General features: G+C 44.7%; 1 non-coding gene and 2 pseudogenes across 1 annotated transcript; 2 read left to right on the plus strand and 1 right to left on the minus strand.

The window, feature by feature from the left end:
• The first annotated feature begins 3339 nt into the window (after window positions 1–3339).
• On the plus strand, window positions 3340–4891 carry LOC120255684 (annotated as a pseudogene).
• A 2910-nt stretch (window positions 4892–7801) lies between these two features.
• On the minus strand, window positions 7802–7910 carry LOC120255685. The gene has a single exon (XR_005535075.1). It is a non-coding gene; the product is annotated as a small nucleolar RNA R71 (small nucleolar RNA).
• A 2387-nt stretch (window positions 7911–10297) lies between these two features.
• LOC120255683 lies at window positions 10298–19796 on the plus strand (annotated as a pseudogene).
• The last annotated feature ends 10 nt before the right edge of the window (window positions 19797–19806 follow it).

Raw genomic sequence — 19806 nt, forward strand, 5'->3', positions numbered from 1 at the left:
TGTGTAAGTGAGAAAAATGGTTCATGGGAGTCCAAGCGAACAAGTCACCCAGGTGGAGGTGATTGGATATGCCCGTAGCAAAAATTGTACTAAACAGTGCAACCTACACTAGCGAGACCTTAAACCAAGAAAGCGACCATACATTCCACAGAAAAGTGATTACTTCAGCAAGATTTTGGTTAGAATTTTTCTCGGGTAATAACTTTTAACATGCACGAACACGAGATAGAATAAGGATACATAGAATCCCTCTGATAGCTCTACTTTATTATATCTTAAACAAAATTACTTAAAAATGCAACCTATCAAATGAATCGGTGAAATCAAATTCTTTAAGTATAGTAGCTATCCTTGGGCGAGGCCGGGCCCGTGCGGAGAGGAGATTTGTTTGTGTCATGCCGCTTGATGAACTTTCGAAAAATGGCGTTCAATAATAATGCGAGCTCTATAAAGGGGCTTGCGGTTGTTTATTAATAGAATGGCTCAGCGAGAATGTCCTCATAAGAAGCTTGTTGAAAAGAGTTTATCCATCGAAGTCGGGAGGATAATATCCTTCTAAATTGTGTGAACTACTAGAAGAAGATAATGATGATGATGAAGTCTTGTCCACCAAAGAAAGTTAGTTAAAGTCCTTACGTAAAAGAAATATATGATAATTATCAATTGCACATAAAATACCAAGCAGGGGGCTGCCCCCAAAGTGAAATTTGTTCATTATTTATTTGTTAACCAATGTTCTATGAGAAGGTTCTTTTTCTCACGGTATCCAACAATACTTGGAATTAGCTAACTCATTGAGTGATTTGCCATTAAAGATGAAGATAAAAACCAAATTAATAAGGTTTTGGGAGGGAGTTTTACCAATATTGTTTGAGCAAAAAGAACCACAAAGAGGAACAGGCTATAAGCATCTGATTACGAAGCTTGTACGAAAGAGAGAAGTGTTTTCCCTTTTAAGCAGGTAAAGTGCTTGAGGCGAAGGCGGTGTGAGTCTCCAAAGTACTGTGAGGATAGAGCTATGAACTTTTGATGAGGAATTGATCTATAGTAGTGCTAAAAACATTTATCGGAAAGCTTTTAATTGCGTGAAGGAACTAGAATGTGCTAGGGACTATCTTAGGAAATGGGGGTTTGAGGCTGATGATATGGAATTGCTACCGAGTTTGGTCAATATACGCTTGGGGCACTAATGAGTTCATGTTCTAGCAATTGTTTTAACCCCAATGATTCCCGGTTATGGTTCGTGTGCTACTTTGGTTGAACACTTAGAGAAAATGGTTCACTTACCTGGTAAATTGTTTAATCACGCAGAAGGTCTAAACTAGATTTTTCATCTCTGCAGAAAGCCATGGAAGACCTGGGAGAATCAGTCGGAGAACAGCTAAGCTACTGCCATTCGGGCCGCTTCGTACAATCTGATTAGCAGGTCCCGGAGAAAATTAGGTCCAATATCTTAGGAGGAGGCCCTTGGTCGCATGCTTCTTCATTTTCGTCTGCGAGAAGCTGAGAGCACCTATTCTTTCTTCCTCTCTTGGCGGTGAGATTCGGAACCCTTCCACGAGCCTCCTTAAGGGAGATGATGACAATGCGGGTGTTACCCATACGCGAGGCAGCGGCCACATCAAGTTAACCTTAGCCCGAGCTCTGCGAGTAGACACATAGTGCACGAGATACTCCTATAGTAAACCATTGATCCTCTCGAGTGCACTCTAGGGATTGCCAAGGCCTTTTCCGGGAATGGCAAAGGCTGAAGAAGACCAGCTTCTCATCTTCTCTCAGACTTGTCTTCTTTGGCACAACTTCAATAAGCTTCATGATGTCCTCACCTATATCGGGCCAATAATTATGCCAAAATACATGCCTTCATTCTCGAGAGGCACTCTACCGCATACTACTTTGGGCTCGGGAGTTGATTGCCTTGACGCGGTGCGTGATAGCGTCAGCGCTCAACCCAAACCATTCAATGGTTGCCTCGAATGAAGTTATGAGTGGCTCGATGTCCACTATGGCTCGGGCTTCCTGCCATTCAAGGTCGTGAGCGCACATAAAGAGAGAATGAGAAGTGATACCTTTCACTGTGCGTTGAGTCCCCAACAATTGCAGAAGATTGATCCGGCTCCGAGTCACTGTCGCCCTTAGGGCTTCATGCAGACCCAACTTTCTCCTCTTCGGGTAATCCTCATACACCTTCGAGAAATTCATCCCACGAGCGGGTAGAAGGTAGTCGACCAGCCCGAGCATCATCGGCATGCTGGAGTTCTCCACCAAAGCTTGGTATCGCCAGTAAAGTACATCCCTACCAAGGGTAGCTTACTAGAGTTAAAGCTTTCTTTCTTCGGGTCTCACGACCTTTTCATTTTGCACTACTTCTTTGGAAAGTTTGTCCTTGTTCTTCTTCTCCTTGCTTTTCTTTGTTTTTCATTCGAAAGTTCAAGCAAAGAGATTCAAAGCTCAAAAAGAGTACTCTGTAGAGAATGAATCGAGTCAAGCAAAGCCTTGGAATTCTTCGGACTAAGGGAAAGAAGGCGTAAACTAACTATCGGAAGCTAAGAGCCTTGTCTCAAGAGTAGAAAAATTAGCAACTTGAAGAGCTTTCCTCAAGAACCCGGGGAGTCCCACATCATCCGGACAATCTCTTGAGCCACATTCGAGCCTCTAGCACTTCAGTCCCTACAAACCGAGCTTATCCCACTCATGACATGATAGTTCTTCCCTCTTCTTGTAGGATTCATCCATTAGACCTTCTACCCGATCCACTCAGTAGAACTAGAGCGAGAACAAAAAGAAGGCAAGAACTTCAAAAGCCCATTTTGAAGCGAAGAAATATAGTACTTTATTGAGAGCACTAGCACCTTCTCTCTTTACGGATTGATTCCCACTCACTGACTGATAGCTGGCTTGGCCAATGAGACCTATTGTCTTATTGTCCTAGCTTACTTCACTACTTTGGAGAATGGGTTTTTCCCCTTTCTAATTCGTAAACACTCTAACCCATCGGGAAAGCTCCATCAAAATTCTAGTTGATGTGAGCACTTCCCGAGGCAGTGCTGAATCGAGCAATGAAGTCTTGGGTCCTTTGTCTAGGGGCCCTTTTCAGTTCCACTAGCCTTAATGCACTTTTCGGAGTTGCCAAGGTGGCATTGAGTGGTCTCGTTTTATCATAAATAGATAGAAAGAAAAGAGCTATTCTTCCAATTTTTAAAGAGCCTTAGCTATATGCTAACTGGATGCAAAAGAGCCCACTTAATCGCCTCTCGAAATTAATTATTATTATATTTAGTAAATTAGTAAAGCAGATTTCTCCCTTGACTATATCATACGTCTTTTTCTTTTTCAAGTATGGAATTATCTCCCAGAGATACGAAACTCACGACTCTATGAGAAAGTAGAATGACCAACTTTTACAAGAATTTTCAAGTGGATGAGATCGGTCGAGGTGGTCTCGAGTTGGAGATGGGATTGCACGTGTTTATGGATTGAGCGAGATTCAAGCTGGAGAAATGGTGGAATTTGCCCGTGATTGTGAAAGGAATAGCCTTGAATCTTGAGAATGAGAATGTAGGTATTGTTGTCTTTGGTAGTGGTACCGCTATTAAAGAAGGAGATCTTGTCAAGCATAACTGGATCTATTGTGGATGTTCCTTGGGAAAGGCTATGGCCATGTGGTTGACGCATTGGGAGTACCTATTGATGGAAGAGGGCTCTAGCGATCACAAATGAAGGCGATTTAGTCGAGTTAAACCCCTGAGGGGATTATTGAGCGTAATCATGCACGATCCTATGCAAGCAGGGCTTAAAAAGCGATGGATAGCACGGTTCCTATAGGCCGTGGTCAACGGAACTTATAATCGGGGACAAAACAAACTGGAAAAAGCAGATTTATAGCTATCGATACTATATTAAACCAAAAGCAAATGAACTCAAGGGGTACCTCTCCGAGTGAGACATTGTATTGTGTCTATGTAGCGATTGGACAGAAGCGCCTCGACTGTGGCACAATTAGTTCAAATTCTTCCGAAGCGAATGCTTTGGAATATTCCATTCTTGTAGCGTACTATCGCTTTTAGATCCTGCTCCTTTGCAATTTACGGCCCCATAATGCGGGTGTGCCATGGGGGAATATTTACTGCGATAATGGAATGCGGGCATTAATAATATATGATGATCTTAGTAAAGCTGACGGTGGCATATTGACAAATGTCATTATTGTTACGTGACGACCAGGCCGTGAGGCTTTCAAAAGAAATGTTTTCTATTTACATTCTCGTCTCTTAGAAAGAGCAGCTAAAGCGATCGGACCGACGAGTGCAGTGTAGCTCGATACATTGCGTTACCGTCATTGAAACCGCAAGTGGAGAGATATCGGCCTATATCCCCACCAATGTGATCCCCATTACGGATGGACAAATCACATTGGGAAGCATGAGCTCTTTTATCACGAAATTAGACCCGACTATTAACGTTGGCTTTATCTCGTCGATCGGCGTGGATTCCGTACGCTTAGTTGAAGCTATGAAAAACAAGTCATGAGTAGTTCAAATCTAGAATTGGCACAATATCGCGCAAATGGCATGCCTCAGCTCAATTTGGTTCATACCTTGATGCTACGACTCGGCCATTTACTCAATAGAGGTGCAAGATGGTGAAATGCCCAAACAACCACAATATTCACCACTTCCAATTGAAAAACAAATTGTAGTGATTTATGCAGTTGTCAAGGATTACGTGATCGGAATGCCACTAGATAAATTTCTCAATCATGATAGAGCCATTCCAAGTAGTATAGATCCCGAATTACTAAAATCCTTCTTAGAAAATGGTGGGTTAACTAACGTAAAGAAAGATGGAACGAGATGCTTCTTTAAAAGAAAGTGCTTTGCCTTACCTATGATGCAAGAAAGATAGGAAGAATTTCATTGACAACAAAAAGCGTGATGGCGTAGTGTACTTGATAAGTGCTTGTGTGATATGAATCGCGAAAGCATTCTTTCCTTATGTTGAGCATTACTTTTCTTGGGTTTCTACACTAATATGTGTGTTTATGTTACTTTTTATACTGGTGAGGGGTGTGAGGCCGAGTATGAAGGAAATAGGCTAATGTGGATCATAATGCACCAATTTTTGGAGGAAATCTTGCTAAGGTTCAAGCAGCATAAAGACATAGGTCGGTGTGAGATGCTAGAGTGTGCTAACCTCCTCGATTCGAGTGGGCACATCCATTTTGAGGGGGCACAAAAGGCGATCAGCGATAAGTGCTTATGCGATATGAATCTAAGTGTTCATTCCTTATGTTGAGCATTACTTTTCTCGAGGTTTTCACATTAATATGTGTGTTTTTATGTTACTTTTATGCAAGTATGGTTGTGAGGCTAAGTATGAAGGAAATAGGCCAATGTGGATCATAATGCACCTATTTTGGAGGAGATCTTGCTAAGGTTCAAATGCGAAGACATAGGACATGTGTGAGATGCTAGAGTGTGTGCCAACCTCCCTCGCATTCGAGTGAGCACATCCATTTGAGGGCACAAAAGGCGATCACACTCGAGCATTCCGCCTTTATGCATATAAGAACAAGAGCTCCACCAACATATATATCATTGAAGAAGCAAGTGATTCACGGCGTGAGCGTGTGCCCGCTTTGCGTTACCCCGATGAAAGTATGGAATTGGGGACGTTATTCGAGTCGAAGACCGTAGCAACACTACTGCTAAAGTACTATAGTAGCAATGTTCACGGTCTAGAAATCGGGAGAAGCGAGAGAATCCACAGGGCTGTGGAAATTATCCACGCGGGTGGAAATTCCAATACAGGGCACGTGTAGCATCCACGCCCGTGGAGTTGCCCGATTCGACTCTTATTTAAAGCCGATTCAGCCCCGATTTTTGGTATTCTTTTCTCCATCTTTTCCCCAACTTGAGAGAGGGCTTGGCTAGGGTTTTGAGGGGTATTAGCCAAGGTTTTGGAGAGGTTCTACTGGCTCCGACATCGTCATTCCTTAGGAAGATGGTTGGTAGGGGAGCTTCGTTGAGGCGTATCCTATCATCAGGACTGAGGGAATCCTTGGATAACGAGTAGAGGACTTTCCACAAGACCATCGACACGACCATCGAGGGGGTTTCTTTATGGATTCATTGCTTTTACATTCGATTTCTTTGATTGTACTTAGCTCCATGGAGAGCTAAACCCCTAGTGGGTATTTGGGTGATTGTGAACCCTAGGATGTATTCGTTTCATTCAACTTCTTTATTATGCTTTCAATAAATTGATGTTTTATTGTGAGTTCCAACCTTGAATGCTTGATTGTGATGAACATTTCCCCTAGAGTGACACTAGGGTTGAGTGTTCTTGTTGGTAACCTTGTGAGTGAGTTACACACCACGAGCGTTAGACAAAAGCTAGGTTGGAGAGAGTTGAGAGGGTGAGTCGAGAGTGCAGGGGAGTCGCCCCTTTCTCCTCGCGACGTGATAGATTCTACCTACGTCCTTGAGTTCTTTACGGCCATAATAGAGTGAATGGTCTAAGGGATGAACCTCACTGGGAGACTAGTTTCGCATGCAATGGAGTGAAGCGTTAAGGGATCTTAGTATCTAGGGCTTAATTGTGGCTAGGGACCTTCCGCTTAGACCAAAGTGTTAGGTCTATAATAAGGAAGCGATTTATCACTTGGAATCCCTAGAGCTCATTACAACTTTATTTGAGTGCGAGGTGAGAGGTTATTTAATCTCTCCTCGGGACATGAATAGAGTTAGGTATAGTTGACCTTAGATTTGGGACTTTGTATGTAAGGATTTCCACGACTCACCATTGCATTGATTAGGAAGCATAATAGAGAGTTCTTGTACTTGAAGTGATTATCCTAGGTGAAGCATCATCCGAGTTCCCCATCTTTATCGATTGCCTTACCTCCTCCTTACTTTTGCTCTCTTACTTGTTTCTTTTTATTGTTGAGAATTGAATCATTATCACACTTATCATTGTTGATACTCCACATAGCTAAGAATCGAATTAAGTGTCTTTACTCCCCTACTCCCCGTGGATTTGACCCCGCTCACCCGGGATTATTACTTTGACAAACCCGTGCACTTGTGGATATAAGCAATGGGAACTTGTCAAGTTTTTTGGCGCCGCTATCGGTGAATGGGCGTTTAGAGATACTTTGCACTTTGTTTTCTTAGCTATTTCACCACACATTCTAATTCATATCTTCTTATTCTGTCATTGCTCTAATTTTCTTTTTCTTAATTTTTGGTGCCGCCTCCAGGGTTATGACTCGAGGGAATCCATCAATATTGATTGAAGGAGACCCCGAGCTTGAAACGCACACTTAGAAGAAAAAGGGAAAGAACCCGTGCAAGAACAAAGCATAATCCAGCTTGATTTGGAAGTAGAAGGATCTCGAAAAACATGGCGTAACAAAATGAGCAACAACGAACACTATCCAATTATGCTGGACCTTCGCATGTTGGGGACACAATCGAGTATTGTGCATCCCCCAATTACCATCGAACTTCAAGCTAAAGCCGGCATTCATCCATATGTCGCAAAGCAATCCACGACAATTCAACGGTTTGGCCGATGAGGCTCCAAACAAATCACATAGAGAGCTTCCCTGAGGTGTGCGACATGTCAAGATAAATGGTGTGACGGATGATGCCATCAAATTGAGAGCCTTCCCATTTTCCTTAAAGGGAGAGAGCAAAGCAAAGTGGCTACACTCATTACCTAGAGCATCAATCACTACATGGGAGGAGATGGTAGAAGCTTTTTCTAGCCCGCTATTTCCTCCTCGTAAAAATCAAGAAAGCTTAGGAATGAGATCTCATCCTTTGTGCAGTTGGAATTGGAGGTCTCTATTTGAGACATGGGAAAAGGTTCAAGGAACTCCTCGAAAAGTGTCCGCAACACGATTCCCTAAAGTAGATGATTGTTCAAACCTTCTACAATGGTTTGAACCCAAGTACAAGGCAACTCTTGGATGCGGCGATGTGAGGTACCTTAGGTAGCAAGACCCCCCATGAGGCTCATCAATTGATTGAGGAAATTGGGGTTAAATAGCTACTAGTGGAATGCTAGGGAGAAGAAAAAGGTGGCCGGGTCTCCATGAAATTGATGCAAGAATCTTCATTGGCGGCCCAAGTGGAGAGTTTGAGTAAGAAGCTAGATCTTATAGCTTCGAATAGAGTTGCGGCCGTGACCAATTGCATCGATTGTGGTGTAGGGCATGCTCCCTCCGATTGCCCAATCGTCATTGGTGATGTTTCTTCAATTGAGAACGTTGACTTTGTAGGTAATGGAATGAGACCTCAAGGGAATCTATACATAGAATACCTACAATTCAAAGTTGGAAGAATCATCCCAACTTTTCATGGAGTAATCAAGGACCATAGAAGACCATGGGGCCATCGGGTTTCCAACAATAACAACAAGCCCCTCAAGTGGAAAAATAGAATTTCAGTGCTTGGAAACCCGAATGATGATTTGGAGAAGCACTTGGCTAGATTTGTTCAACTGCAAATACAAGGTTTGAATCGGGCCGATGCTACACTTCGCAATCACACCGCCTCCTTGCACAATCTTGAAAAATCAAGTGGGGCAAATTGCTAAGTCTCTCTTCGAAAGGCCACATGGAAGTTTACCAAGCAACACGGAAACCAACCCTAGAGAACATGTGAAGGCGATCACTTTGAGAAGTGGTCGTGAGGTTGAAGGGAGGCTTCCGAGTGAGAAGCCGAAAGAACACGCACTCGAGGTTGTAGAGGTTGAGGAGGCAGCAGAACAAAGAGAAAGAGGTGGCAACCCCACCTTTCAAGCCAAGAATCCCTTTATCCCTCTAGATTGATGAATAACCAAGGGGATGAACAGTATAAGAAGTTCCTGAGTTTGTTCAAGCAACTCCACATCAACATTCCTATTGTTGAGGCATTAGCTCAAATACCTAAGTATGCAAAGTTCCTGAAAGACCTATTGACCAACAAGAGGAAATTGGAGGAGAGTGCTTCAGTGGTGCTTGATGCTTCATGCTCGGCGGTGTTGCAAAAGAACATGCCGAACAAGAAGAAAGACCCGGGAAGCTTCATCATTCAGTGTAACATCGGCAACTTAGGTGAGGAAATGGCATTGGCGGATTCAGGGGCGAGCATCAATGTTATGCCATATACTTTCTTCCAAAAGCTAGGCTTGGGTGAGCCTAGGCCTACTCGGATGACTTTACAATTGGCGGACCGAACGGTGCAACATCCGAGAGGCATCATTGAAGATGTGCTTGTCAAGGTGGACAAGTACATTTTTCCGATTGACTTTGTAGTGCTAGATGTCGATGAGGATGCAGATGTACCCTTGATACTTGGGAGACCGTTCTTGCGGACTTCCAAAGCATTGATTGACATGGACGGCGGGGAGCTCACATTGAGAGTTGGAGATAACAAGCTCACATACCGCCTTGCTGAAGCCATGCGACATTCTCTCGATTTTGATGACACTGTATACTTTGTAGGTACTACTGATGAAATTGTTGATGAATATATGCAGGAAATGTTCAACCCGGATCCGTATGAAGGATTGTTCGACCAAGAGGAGAGCAATGAAGAAGTAATGATGCTTGGTTCGACTGAAGAAGTAACATCTACCCCGGGGATCTTGAAGAAGGTGCTTCGAAAAATGAAGAGGGCTCGGAGACACCACCGAAAACGCTCCAAGATTGTTGGAGACGTACATGAGCCAAGGAAGTTGGACAAACCATTGCTAAGTGGTCCGAAGCCCGAGAGTACACCCTCTATCCTCAGGAGACTTTGCTCATCATGCTTTCAAGCCATGGGTAAGAGGGCAACCTTCATTTATGAACCCTCATGAGGTGAGGTAAGGTACGTCAAGCTTAGTGACGTTAAACAAGTGCTTCTTGGGAGGCAACCAAAGTGTTTACTATTTTTCGTATCTTTTCAGTTTAGTTGTTTACATGAATAAACCGTTAGTGTTGGTGTTTCAATTTTTTGAGTACTTGTGTTGCGATTTTGTTGTGGGTTTTTAAAAGAATTCATTGTGTGTTTTTGTTGAGAATTGGCGTAAGTTTGGTCGCTTTGAGTTCTATTTCGTGTTTTTTTATCTCGTAAATTTTTGCATAATAGGGCAGGTGCTCGAGTGTGTAAACATGTTTAGAATATTTCGCAGAGCCTGCATGTGTTTTTTTCTAAGTCATCCGTAGAAAAACACACGGGCTTGTGGAATTTCCCGCACGCCCGTGGATGTGTACCGTGACCTCATCCGAGAGGGCACAGGGGCGCGGCCGCCCTCGTGGACGACCATGCGACCGGGCGCACGCCTGCGGTACTTCCGCACGGGCGTGGAATTCTCGAGAGTTGGGCAGATTTTTCCTCGAGAACACACAGGGGCTTGACTCGCCTGCGGTGACCTTGTGAACCACACACGGGCATGGGTACTTCGCACGCCTGCAGGCGATACTCTGCAGTTGCTCCCTCCATCCCGAGAAAACACAGGGACGCAGACGCCTCGCTTGTTGGGCATGTGAATGTCCACGCCTGGTGGGGAATTTCCGCACGGGCGCGTGAAGACTTGATATTTTTTTCTCGGCTGTCCAGTGGAAGCTACTGTGGGCGTGCGCCCTGCCCGTGGTCTTGCGCACGGGCGTGATATTTTTCCTCACTCCCTGGGAGATCGTTCTAAGTCAGTGAGAGTTTTTTTCCCGAGAGCGCACAGGGGCGGCGACGCCTGTGGAGCTTTTTGAGTGAGGCACACGGGCGTGGGGAATTTCCACATGCCCGTGTGGATGCACAAAACGTCAAAAGTCATGAGTTCTGTTTAAAAGAGGATGATTTCTCTCCCTCTTCACGACTCCTTTTCACTTGAAAAACACTCTCACAATACTCTCCCGAGTCCATTGCGCCCAGCTTTGGTGGGATTTTAGCAAAGTCTTTCCGCCGGTGATAAGTGCTTGAGTAGACATATTTTTTTATATGTTTTACATGCATTGAGCATCATTTTTTTACCGTGGGCTTATGTCTCATATTGTGTATTTGGTGTTCTTTTATGCATATAGGTTGTGAATGCCTTGAAGAGTAAAAAAGAAGCAAAGATAGGCTATAAAGACACAATGTTGGGAGTTCTTGTTCAATTCAAGTATCAAGACACGAGAGCAGTTCATAAACGTAGAGATATGTGCCAACTTCCAAGAAGATTCAAGTCAATTCACTATTTGGAAGGGGACAAAGGCAGCCACATCTTCATATTCCTTCTCTTTGTGAAGATTGCAAGACCTCTCAAAGATACGCCGATGAAGAAAAGTTTTATAGCCTACCACATGGACGTCAGCCCCGACCGTAGCGAATTCATCGCTCACGCGGCCGCTGGAGATTTCGAGACCCACGCGGGTCAGCATGGAAAATCCACACCGCGCGTGAGGGCACGTGATGACGCAATCTAAGGCCTATAAATAGCCGCTTTTGCCCTATTCTTTATCATCTTTGTGCGGCTCTTGAGGGGTGAGACGGCTAGGGTTTGGAGAGGAGGTCTTTACGGCTTTGGAGGCGCTTCCTCACCAACTTTGATCGATTCCTCCTCCATCATAGCATCAAGGAAGCCACCGTGAACCTAGCTTCGGAGTGGGTCTTTCAAAGACGTCAAGCTCTCCATCAAGGCCATCAGCTCATATATAAGGGGTTTATTTCTATGGTTTTTTTAATGTACTTTCATTCATTGATGGTGTGTTTTATATGTTGCTCCATGGAGAACTAAAAACTCTAGAGGGTATTTGGGCTTGTGAACCCTAGGATTCTCATCTTTTGTGGATTTGCTTAGTGTTTCTATTTAATCCGAGTTTGATTAAGTTTTTAATCTTGTATTCTCATTGCTTGCTTGTTTAATTAATCCTTGTGGTTGATTGGATTTGCATGATTTGTTACTTTGATGTGAGAGAGGTCTCCATTAGAGTTAGAACTTTCAAGGTTAAAGAGGGCTGAGAGGGTGAGTAATGAGATAGTGGAGTGTCCCCTCTCCCTTCCGATTGAGTGTATTCTATCTCCGCTCCTTAAGCTCTATGCAACCATATTTGGTGTGAGGCGTGAGATTGAGAGATTTCTCCACCGAGTCCTTGTAGGGGTTAGGATCCTTCACCGAGAATTAGGGGTTTGATCAATCTTTAGGAATCGATACAACTCTTGGAATCCCTAGAGTGCTTTGGGTACTATATGTGGTGTGAGGTGTTGAGATTGAGCGATTTCTCCACCGGGACCTCAGAGGGGACTAGTATCGGTGATCGGGAGGTCGGATCCGATTATATTTGGATTTCCACGACTTAACTTACTCATAATAGAAACACTTTGCTTATTCGGTACCCTAATACCGAATCCTAGGGGAGCATTGCCCGAATACCCCACATTTATCGATTGAGATCTCCATCCATTTTACCCTTGCATATTTGTCTCCGTATTCATTTCTTCACACATTAGATCACCACACCTTTCCATTTATCATTAGGTTAGAAAGCGTAGAAGAAGTTAGTACTAGTAGCCCTGCTTCCCTCGTGGATTCGACTACCCACTCACCGGGGTAATTATTACTTTGACACCCGTGCACTTGCGGTTTACACGCATATTTGGACGTGTCAGCCGGCTCTTCATTTTATCACTTCTCTTCGTCGGTAAATCCCTTTTTATCATCTTCTTCGTCGATTCATGATTTTTATGTTTAGAATGAAGTTAGAAATATTATTGAGTTATATTTTTGGATTGTTCATGCGTGGCCGTGCGGTTCTCACCCCCCCGTGAATCCACTCGGGCGTGCGAAAATTCCACACGACCGCAGGGAATAAGAAGAAGCGCTAAAGGCTGCTAGAAAGCAAAACAACTCTATCTATATAAGATAAGGGGGAGAGGAAGGAGAGGTGTCCCTAAGCTTTCCGGCTCACTAGTAGGTGACGAAGGGATTTAAAAAAAGGGTCATTTTCATCTTCCGATGCATTCGTTCGGATGCATTCTTCCTTCTTAACCTTTTCAACCTACCGAATTTTCCTCTTCCTGGTAATGAATTGAGCGGCAGCGAGGAGGTCCGGTTCAATAGTGATTTCGTCTGCTTTTGGAACTTCGATTCCTGGGGACAAAGAAAGTGACTGCGGAGTGTTGAATTTAAATTACCTATTTCTTTGATTTTATGGGTCTCATAGGCATCTCTCTTCGAGCGGCAGTGCAAGCTCGGATGGTGTAAGCGCTGGCATAAGGTCCTGGATTAGTTTGTACCGGTATAGGTCTCTGAGTGGTGACTTGTCCCCCTTGATGTTTTGGCATTGGATTAGTATAGATCCCAATATTAGTAGCTTCGGTGACATTGGCGGCTTAATGCCTTTGCTTGCGCGCTGCGGTGCGCTCTTGCTTTGCTGAGTTCTTTTTTAGCGTCACTCTATTCGAAATGCTTGCATGCCGCTCTTTCATTCGCTCCTTCAATAGTAGATCTCGTCGTTATCGTCCTTCCTTCCAAGCCCACCGCCCTTGTTTCAAAGCTAGCTTCAAGTTCTAGGGACGGAGTCGAAGAAAAAAATCCTCAGGAGGTCAACCCTGTGACTTCGCATTGTCAGTCTTATGGTAGCCATACCAACAAGGTCTCGTGAAGAGCCAGATCCGTAAGACTCACGATACACGGCTCAATTAACACTAACTACTGAAAAGGAATTCGCTCCAAAGAAAAGACGCTCTGCAGGGACGATCTGGTCGAGATGTGGTGTCAAATCACTTCGATGAGGGATCGCTATGCCACCTGTCCTTATACTGGGCATACTCCGTTGCTAAGCTCACAGTAGGTCAGAGAGGCCTGGGACCTTCCTTTCATGGAAATAGGCTTGCCCGACCTTGTTCTTCGTTATCGCTTCTTCTTTCTCTTCAGATTTGGAATCAACTCTCTAGACCCAGCTTGAAGATCTAAGTTTTTTTCTAGTCTAGTAACTTCTTTCTATCTAATAAGGATAAACCGATGGAACAAGGTCTCTACGCCTGTGACCTGAACTGCTCGCTCAATGTGCGTTAGATGCTCCTATATCGCGCTTCCTTCTATAATATAACATTTTCTTGTTTTTCGCACAGCAGGAGATCGAAAGCACGAGTTCGACCTCGATGTAGTGAGTTCTGAGACGGGTAGGTAATTGAATAGTACATTCCCACTCACTTTCTTTCCATTGGCAACTCAGAGCAGAGGAAGAGGGTAGAAGGTGACCTAGAATAGGGCTGATCCAGGTAGCGCAGCATCCTTTTGTGCTTAGTGCTTGGTAGGAGCTGAGCATACGCTAGAATCACGCGCAACGAAGCGGTCGAGGGGCAGGGAGGGAGCCGCTAGGGATGTTTGATTATAGAGTTTCGCATCTGGGTCTTTCTACATATAGTTTAGTTCACGCTATTCTCTTAACGCTTTTCTAAAGCTATTTCTATAGCTATTTCCTTCTTCCTTCCCCACCCGAACCAACCCACCTTTGCTCAAAGATTGAAGTTTCGCAGCATTGATTTCTTTGCATTCTCGGAACCAACACCAGACACTTAACACCAACCCAAGCGAGATGAACGACTGGTTTGCTATGAGACCCACCGCCCTTGATAGAGAAGGAAACAGAGTAGGAAGAAATTCACTGGGACAAGAGTTCCTCCAACCTTTCTTTCAAGTAGACTAGGCCAGACCTAGCGCTTAAGTCGTGGTACCCTCAAAACATTACTTATCACCTGATCAATCGCAATCTTAAGCTGAAACAATCCCGGAAACTACCGATGGACGAACCATTGAGCCAACCCGGTCACTCTTCGAGGGGACAAAACAACAAAGAACAAAGAAAAAGGCTAGCGGGGAGGGCGGCAAGTTTGCGAGCGATCGGAGTCTATATTTTATAGGTAGCGGGATTGAAAGCACGAGGTTCGACTTCTTACTGCTAGCCTGTGATAGTCTCAATGCTCTTATGGCAGGTCAGTAGCACCGAGATCTCGGCGGCAATTTCATGCAGCTAGCTCCGCACCGATCGATCAAATAGCAACAAAAACTTCAGAAAAGGATTTCTCTTGTTCCGCACGAACCAACCGATCCAGCTGTAACGTAAACTACAACTGTGGGTCAAGATTCGAAACTGACTTGGAAGAGTAGGACAGTCACAGGCGAAGCTTATGATATGAGGATTTAGCAGCTTCCGATTCGCTTAGTGATCAGTCTTGAGTCTTGTTTGACTGACTTAATATACTGCGCTTTTACGTTCCGGTTGGTGTTCAGTCTACTGTACTGTATCGAAAAAGAATACATGTTATGTTCACCCAAAAGAAAGGTACGTTTGAGCGGACGGAGAAGGAGCATCCAAAGACGCATCTGAATCTAGAACCAGGGCGGCGGGTTGGGAAGTAATCTTGAACAGAAGAAGCAGCATACGTAGAGGGAATTCAACCGGAATCATTCCCTGCTGACGACTAAAAAGGCTACAATAGAGCTTGAAGCTAGCTTTTTTTCATGGGCAAGGTTGGAAGGCTCAACAAAAAAATGCTCGAGACGCTCGAAAGAAGAGCTTTCCACGTTGATCACGCTTTTCAGGTAAATCTGCTTGAGGATGAGAATTCCCTCACTCCGCTCGCCTCGCGCGTATTCCCACGTGTGCTCCTATCTGGCGTGCGCTTACACACCGAAGGCTTTGCGCAGCCCCTTTCCGCTTGTATTCTCCGGCTTGGTTTGCTAAATTCTGTGAGTTAAAGGGGGATGTGAGTGCAGATCCTTTTGAAATCAATGTGGCGAAGCGAACTAGGTGACCTTTAATTAAGGAGGATGCACCCTCAGGTCGAGTTCAGCTGGACGAGTTACTTAGTTTGTAACGTCAGATACAAAGGGAACTGAACTGTCAGATCGAGTGAGGAAAGACTTAGTATGGCTCTCGATGGATGCGAGATAGATGTGAAATGCATCTGGTACCGGGGATCAGATATGAAGTTTCGAATCTTGACTTGACCCAATGCCAGCTATAAGGGGTTTAAGTTATCTTGACTTATTACAGGAACAAGACCTTTGGAAGACTTCCTGACTCATTCAACTCAAACTCAAATAAAAGCAAGCTCAACTCAAAGATGCTCGGTTGAATGAACGGGAAGCTGCTCCACCAACTCAATAATCATCGAGAAGGGCATTTCCGCGGCGGGTTGAACAAGCTTTTCAAGTCCCAGGCTATGATACCGATCAAGCTTCGGAATTTTCTTTTTCAAACAAATCCCAGGCCAGGAAGGAAGCCGAAGAAAGGTCCGCTGAAGGATCAACTGAAGCATCAAAAGCGGAATTCAAATTTTTGAAGAAAGAGATTAAGAAACATAGAGTTGATATAGAAGCATCCGAAGCAGCATTTCCTGATACGAATACTGTTGGTGGAGCAAGGGCAGATGCTATAGTTCTTTCAATTTAAAATCCCAACTAAGTGTGAAGCCGGAATTTATGATTCTCAGAAAGAATAAGGGTAGGGGTTATGATATTGTTTCTTTTTTTCTTTTTTTATCTTACTCTTATTTATTAGAAAGTTAAAGCTTTCAAGCAATGAATTACTCTATCGTAATTCATTTAAGTAGCGCTCCGCAGCGCGCTATAAAGCAGCGAACGAAGGAAGAGCGCGAAAGAACGCAATCGCGCGATGCAAGGGTTGCGCTGGCTGCAAGGGAAAGGTGTGCTGCACGGGTTGCGCTCGCTGAAAGGGAGGGCAAAAAAGAGTCCCGTAGAAGTGAGGTATGAGGTTCAACTGGGCGTCAAGGTACTCTTTCTGAATCGCTACGAGGGTTTCGTGTTCAGTTCCGGGCGTGGCCATAGTAACTAACCAGCAGGAGCCCTATAGAATATTCTATTCTTTTGCCTCTGCTTTGAATAGCTAGAAGAAAACTCATTGCTCATTCAGAGCTCTTGTCGGTAAAGTAGATCGAGGGAGAGTCGAACTCCCATTGCCTTTTTGTTACCAGTAGAACCGGGCGCTTCCATGTCCAGTGAGCGTGATCAGGATGTAGTAGTTTATCCAGCATATCAGGAAACCAGTAGCATATCTGTTTGCGGGCTAAGCCTATCCAGTAACCTCTTATCCTGCCGAGCCTGCTCCCTCCCTTTCTTAGAAAAAAGTTTCTGACAATGCAACAGAAAGAAGGGGAATAACTTAGGACTGCAACTCAAACTCGAACTGCAATCGATGCTTTTACAGAAGGAACTTTACGACTTTCTTATTAAAGAAAGACTTTCCTTCTTTCCTCGTTTGCTGGCCCTTGTCCGCTTTCAAACTTTCCTGCCTGAGCTTGCCTTGGGAGAAAATCCTTTTCTTTCACGTGAGGGGCTTACTTTTTTTCTGCAACTAGATATCCCCCCGAACTAGCAATGGAATGAAAGGGGCAGAGGATTTTCCTTTTTTACTGTTTTTATACCATAGAACCAGTTACAAAGTACAACTAGTAATCTCATTCCTGGAACAGGCGAGAAGAAAAGAAATCGTTCGAGCGAAGCGAAAAAGCAGAAGCAATTGAATGGGCTTTGCTTAGCACGTTAGCAACCCAATTAAGCCTATTTCCGCCTACCCTTATTCCTTTAATAAAGGAACTGGTAAGTAGTCGCATCTGGCTTGAATTTTTTCTTTATCCTTTTTATTGCGCCTTAAAAAGCTTTCCTTCTTTAGAAAGAAGCAATGTGAAAGCTAGCTTTGATTGGCGGGTATTAAACCTATCATAACTCTTCTATAAGAAAGCTCAAGCCGGCCTTCTAATCAGTCCATGACTTCCTGACTTTCAAAGAGTTGCCCTGCCCTTTCTTGCTTACTGTATGGCAAGGGACTTTATTTGACCCACATCCAAGGGATAAAATGAATTCTTCAAGTAGATAGATTACCTTTTTTCTGCAACTGGCTCTTTAGGCGCCGATTATCTAGGCTTTGGTAGATTAGATAGGCTGGCAACTCTCACTCTAACTGGCAACTGGCTTTCTACCAATGGATTTAGGGAACTCGCCTCCTCCTCCACCGAACTTCATCCTCCTTCTCCTGTTAGGGTTTTTCCACGACCATCCATGGTCCGCACAAACCCGTGCGCTGAGCACCAATCGGCTTATTCTCTGTCCCCTTTCTCATCAAAGATGCCGCATCCGACTTCTCCGGCGCCGGCCCTCGCCTACGGCATTGCCACCTCCTTGTCTTTCTTCTGAAGTTCACCCCTGCCTACTGCTCCCCCTACCTCTACGATCACCGTACCTTCTACAATAGCCTTCTCTTTGTTCGCCATTCTATCTTTGTTTGCTATCAACCGATCCCGAAGACTTTTTTTTCGAATCTCAAAGACCAGCGCTTTCCTTCCTCTCCGATGGTTCCCTATCTTGATTGCCGACGAGTGTGCTTGTCTTGCGCCAGTTGATCTTTCGGGGATGAAGCCTCAGACACTATTGTCGAAGGGAAGAGACGACATCTGAGCGAGTGCTGTCTCATTCATTTAAGAACATAGCGAAGGGTGCGGTGCGTGCGCGCCAAGGGGAATAGTTTGATTTTCTACAAAAGCATGAGTGAAACGATCTAAAGAAGCCTCTTGCGGGTCACTTTCTTCCACCACTTTTTTTAAGTAGCCAAGAGGCAAGTCTCGACGTTCTATTTCCATCAAAAAGCTCTTCCTAAAAAGCAGGCCTTCTCTCATCTAAAAGCTGGTCTCTTATCAGGAAGGCGCCGCTATATGTTTAACACAAGCAAGTCGCCCTACTTATATTTATTCAAAAAGGCGCTACTTCTAAAGTTGAGCACCCGGACCGGAAGCTGCCCGCCCGGATGACAAGATCTGATGTCAAAGAGGGGGCCCGTTTCTCGCAGGCATGGCTTTCTAAACAATCAATGACCAAAGAAAGAGATGATAAAGGACCAACGACGATCTTTGAGGATAAGGAGGAGGAGCTTTCATTGAAGTAGGGGCAGAATCGAATGATGACGAGAGAGAGAATGAGACAAAGCCCTAAAGGGGAGAGCACTTAGACATTTCACTTTGAGTACGGGGAAGTCCGCAGGGAGGAATTCCTCCGGGCGTATTACTGTTTTTCACCGAGGGGGTGGATCGAAGCGATTGCAGCGAAAAAAATGGACCTGAAACGAAGCACTTCGTCTATTGGCATTGTAGAAAGGGACCGAATATGACCCTAATCGTTCTTCCTCGGATCGCTCTAGTACGATGGATCGAGGGGGTGCTGCTACGCCGCCAGAGGAAATGCAACACGATAGAAGAGTTCGCTCCGCCGCGTAAGATCCTCGAACCTACCACGGCCACCATCTTTTGCCATTTTTTTCGTTCTCTTCCCTGCCCGGGAAAGTGGATCAAAGAAAGGTAGCTTGCTCCCCAAGCCAAGTGCTTGCTTACGCTTTTATGTAGTGGTCGGCCTTCCTACCAGAATGCCTCCTTGGTCGAAGAGCCAAGCTTGGGCAGGAAGCAAAACAAACTTGCGCGAAGGACGTTTTTCTTCTCTGCTCTGTCCTCTCCCTTGGCGAAGGGAGAGACTGCATCCCTTTCCTTCGGTAGCTCTTTTGGGTTTCCCTAAGGATAGCGGTAGCTGGGGCAAAGCCCCGCTTTCTTCGCTCCGCGAATGAGAGAGAAACTCATCGGAAAAAAGACGTTTTCTCTTTGCGAGATCCGAAAGTGGAGAACGCATTGCGTTCTCTGGGCACATAGGATCAAACGTAAAGCAGCGCTTTCTTGGCAGAGTTTGAGGCAGCAAGAAACTTTAGGGCTTGTTGGAGCTGCTGAGCATAACGAATCGAAGCCGAAGGCGGATCAAGGTAGCTTGCCCTGCCAAGCCTATAGGCGAAGGGCC

The sequence above is a fragment of the Dioscorea cayenensis genome, unplaced genomic scaffold (assembly GCF_009730915.1).
Source record: "Dioscorea cayenensis subsp. rotundata cultivar TDr96_F1 unplaced genomic scaffold, TDr96_F1_v2_PseudoChromosome.rev07_lg8_w22 25.fasta BLBR01001134.1, whole genome shotgun sequence".
NCBI classification, from domain to species: Eukaryota; Viridiplantae; Streptophyta; class Magnoliopsida; order Dioscoreales; family Dioscoreaceae; genus Dioscorea; species Dioscorea cayenensis.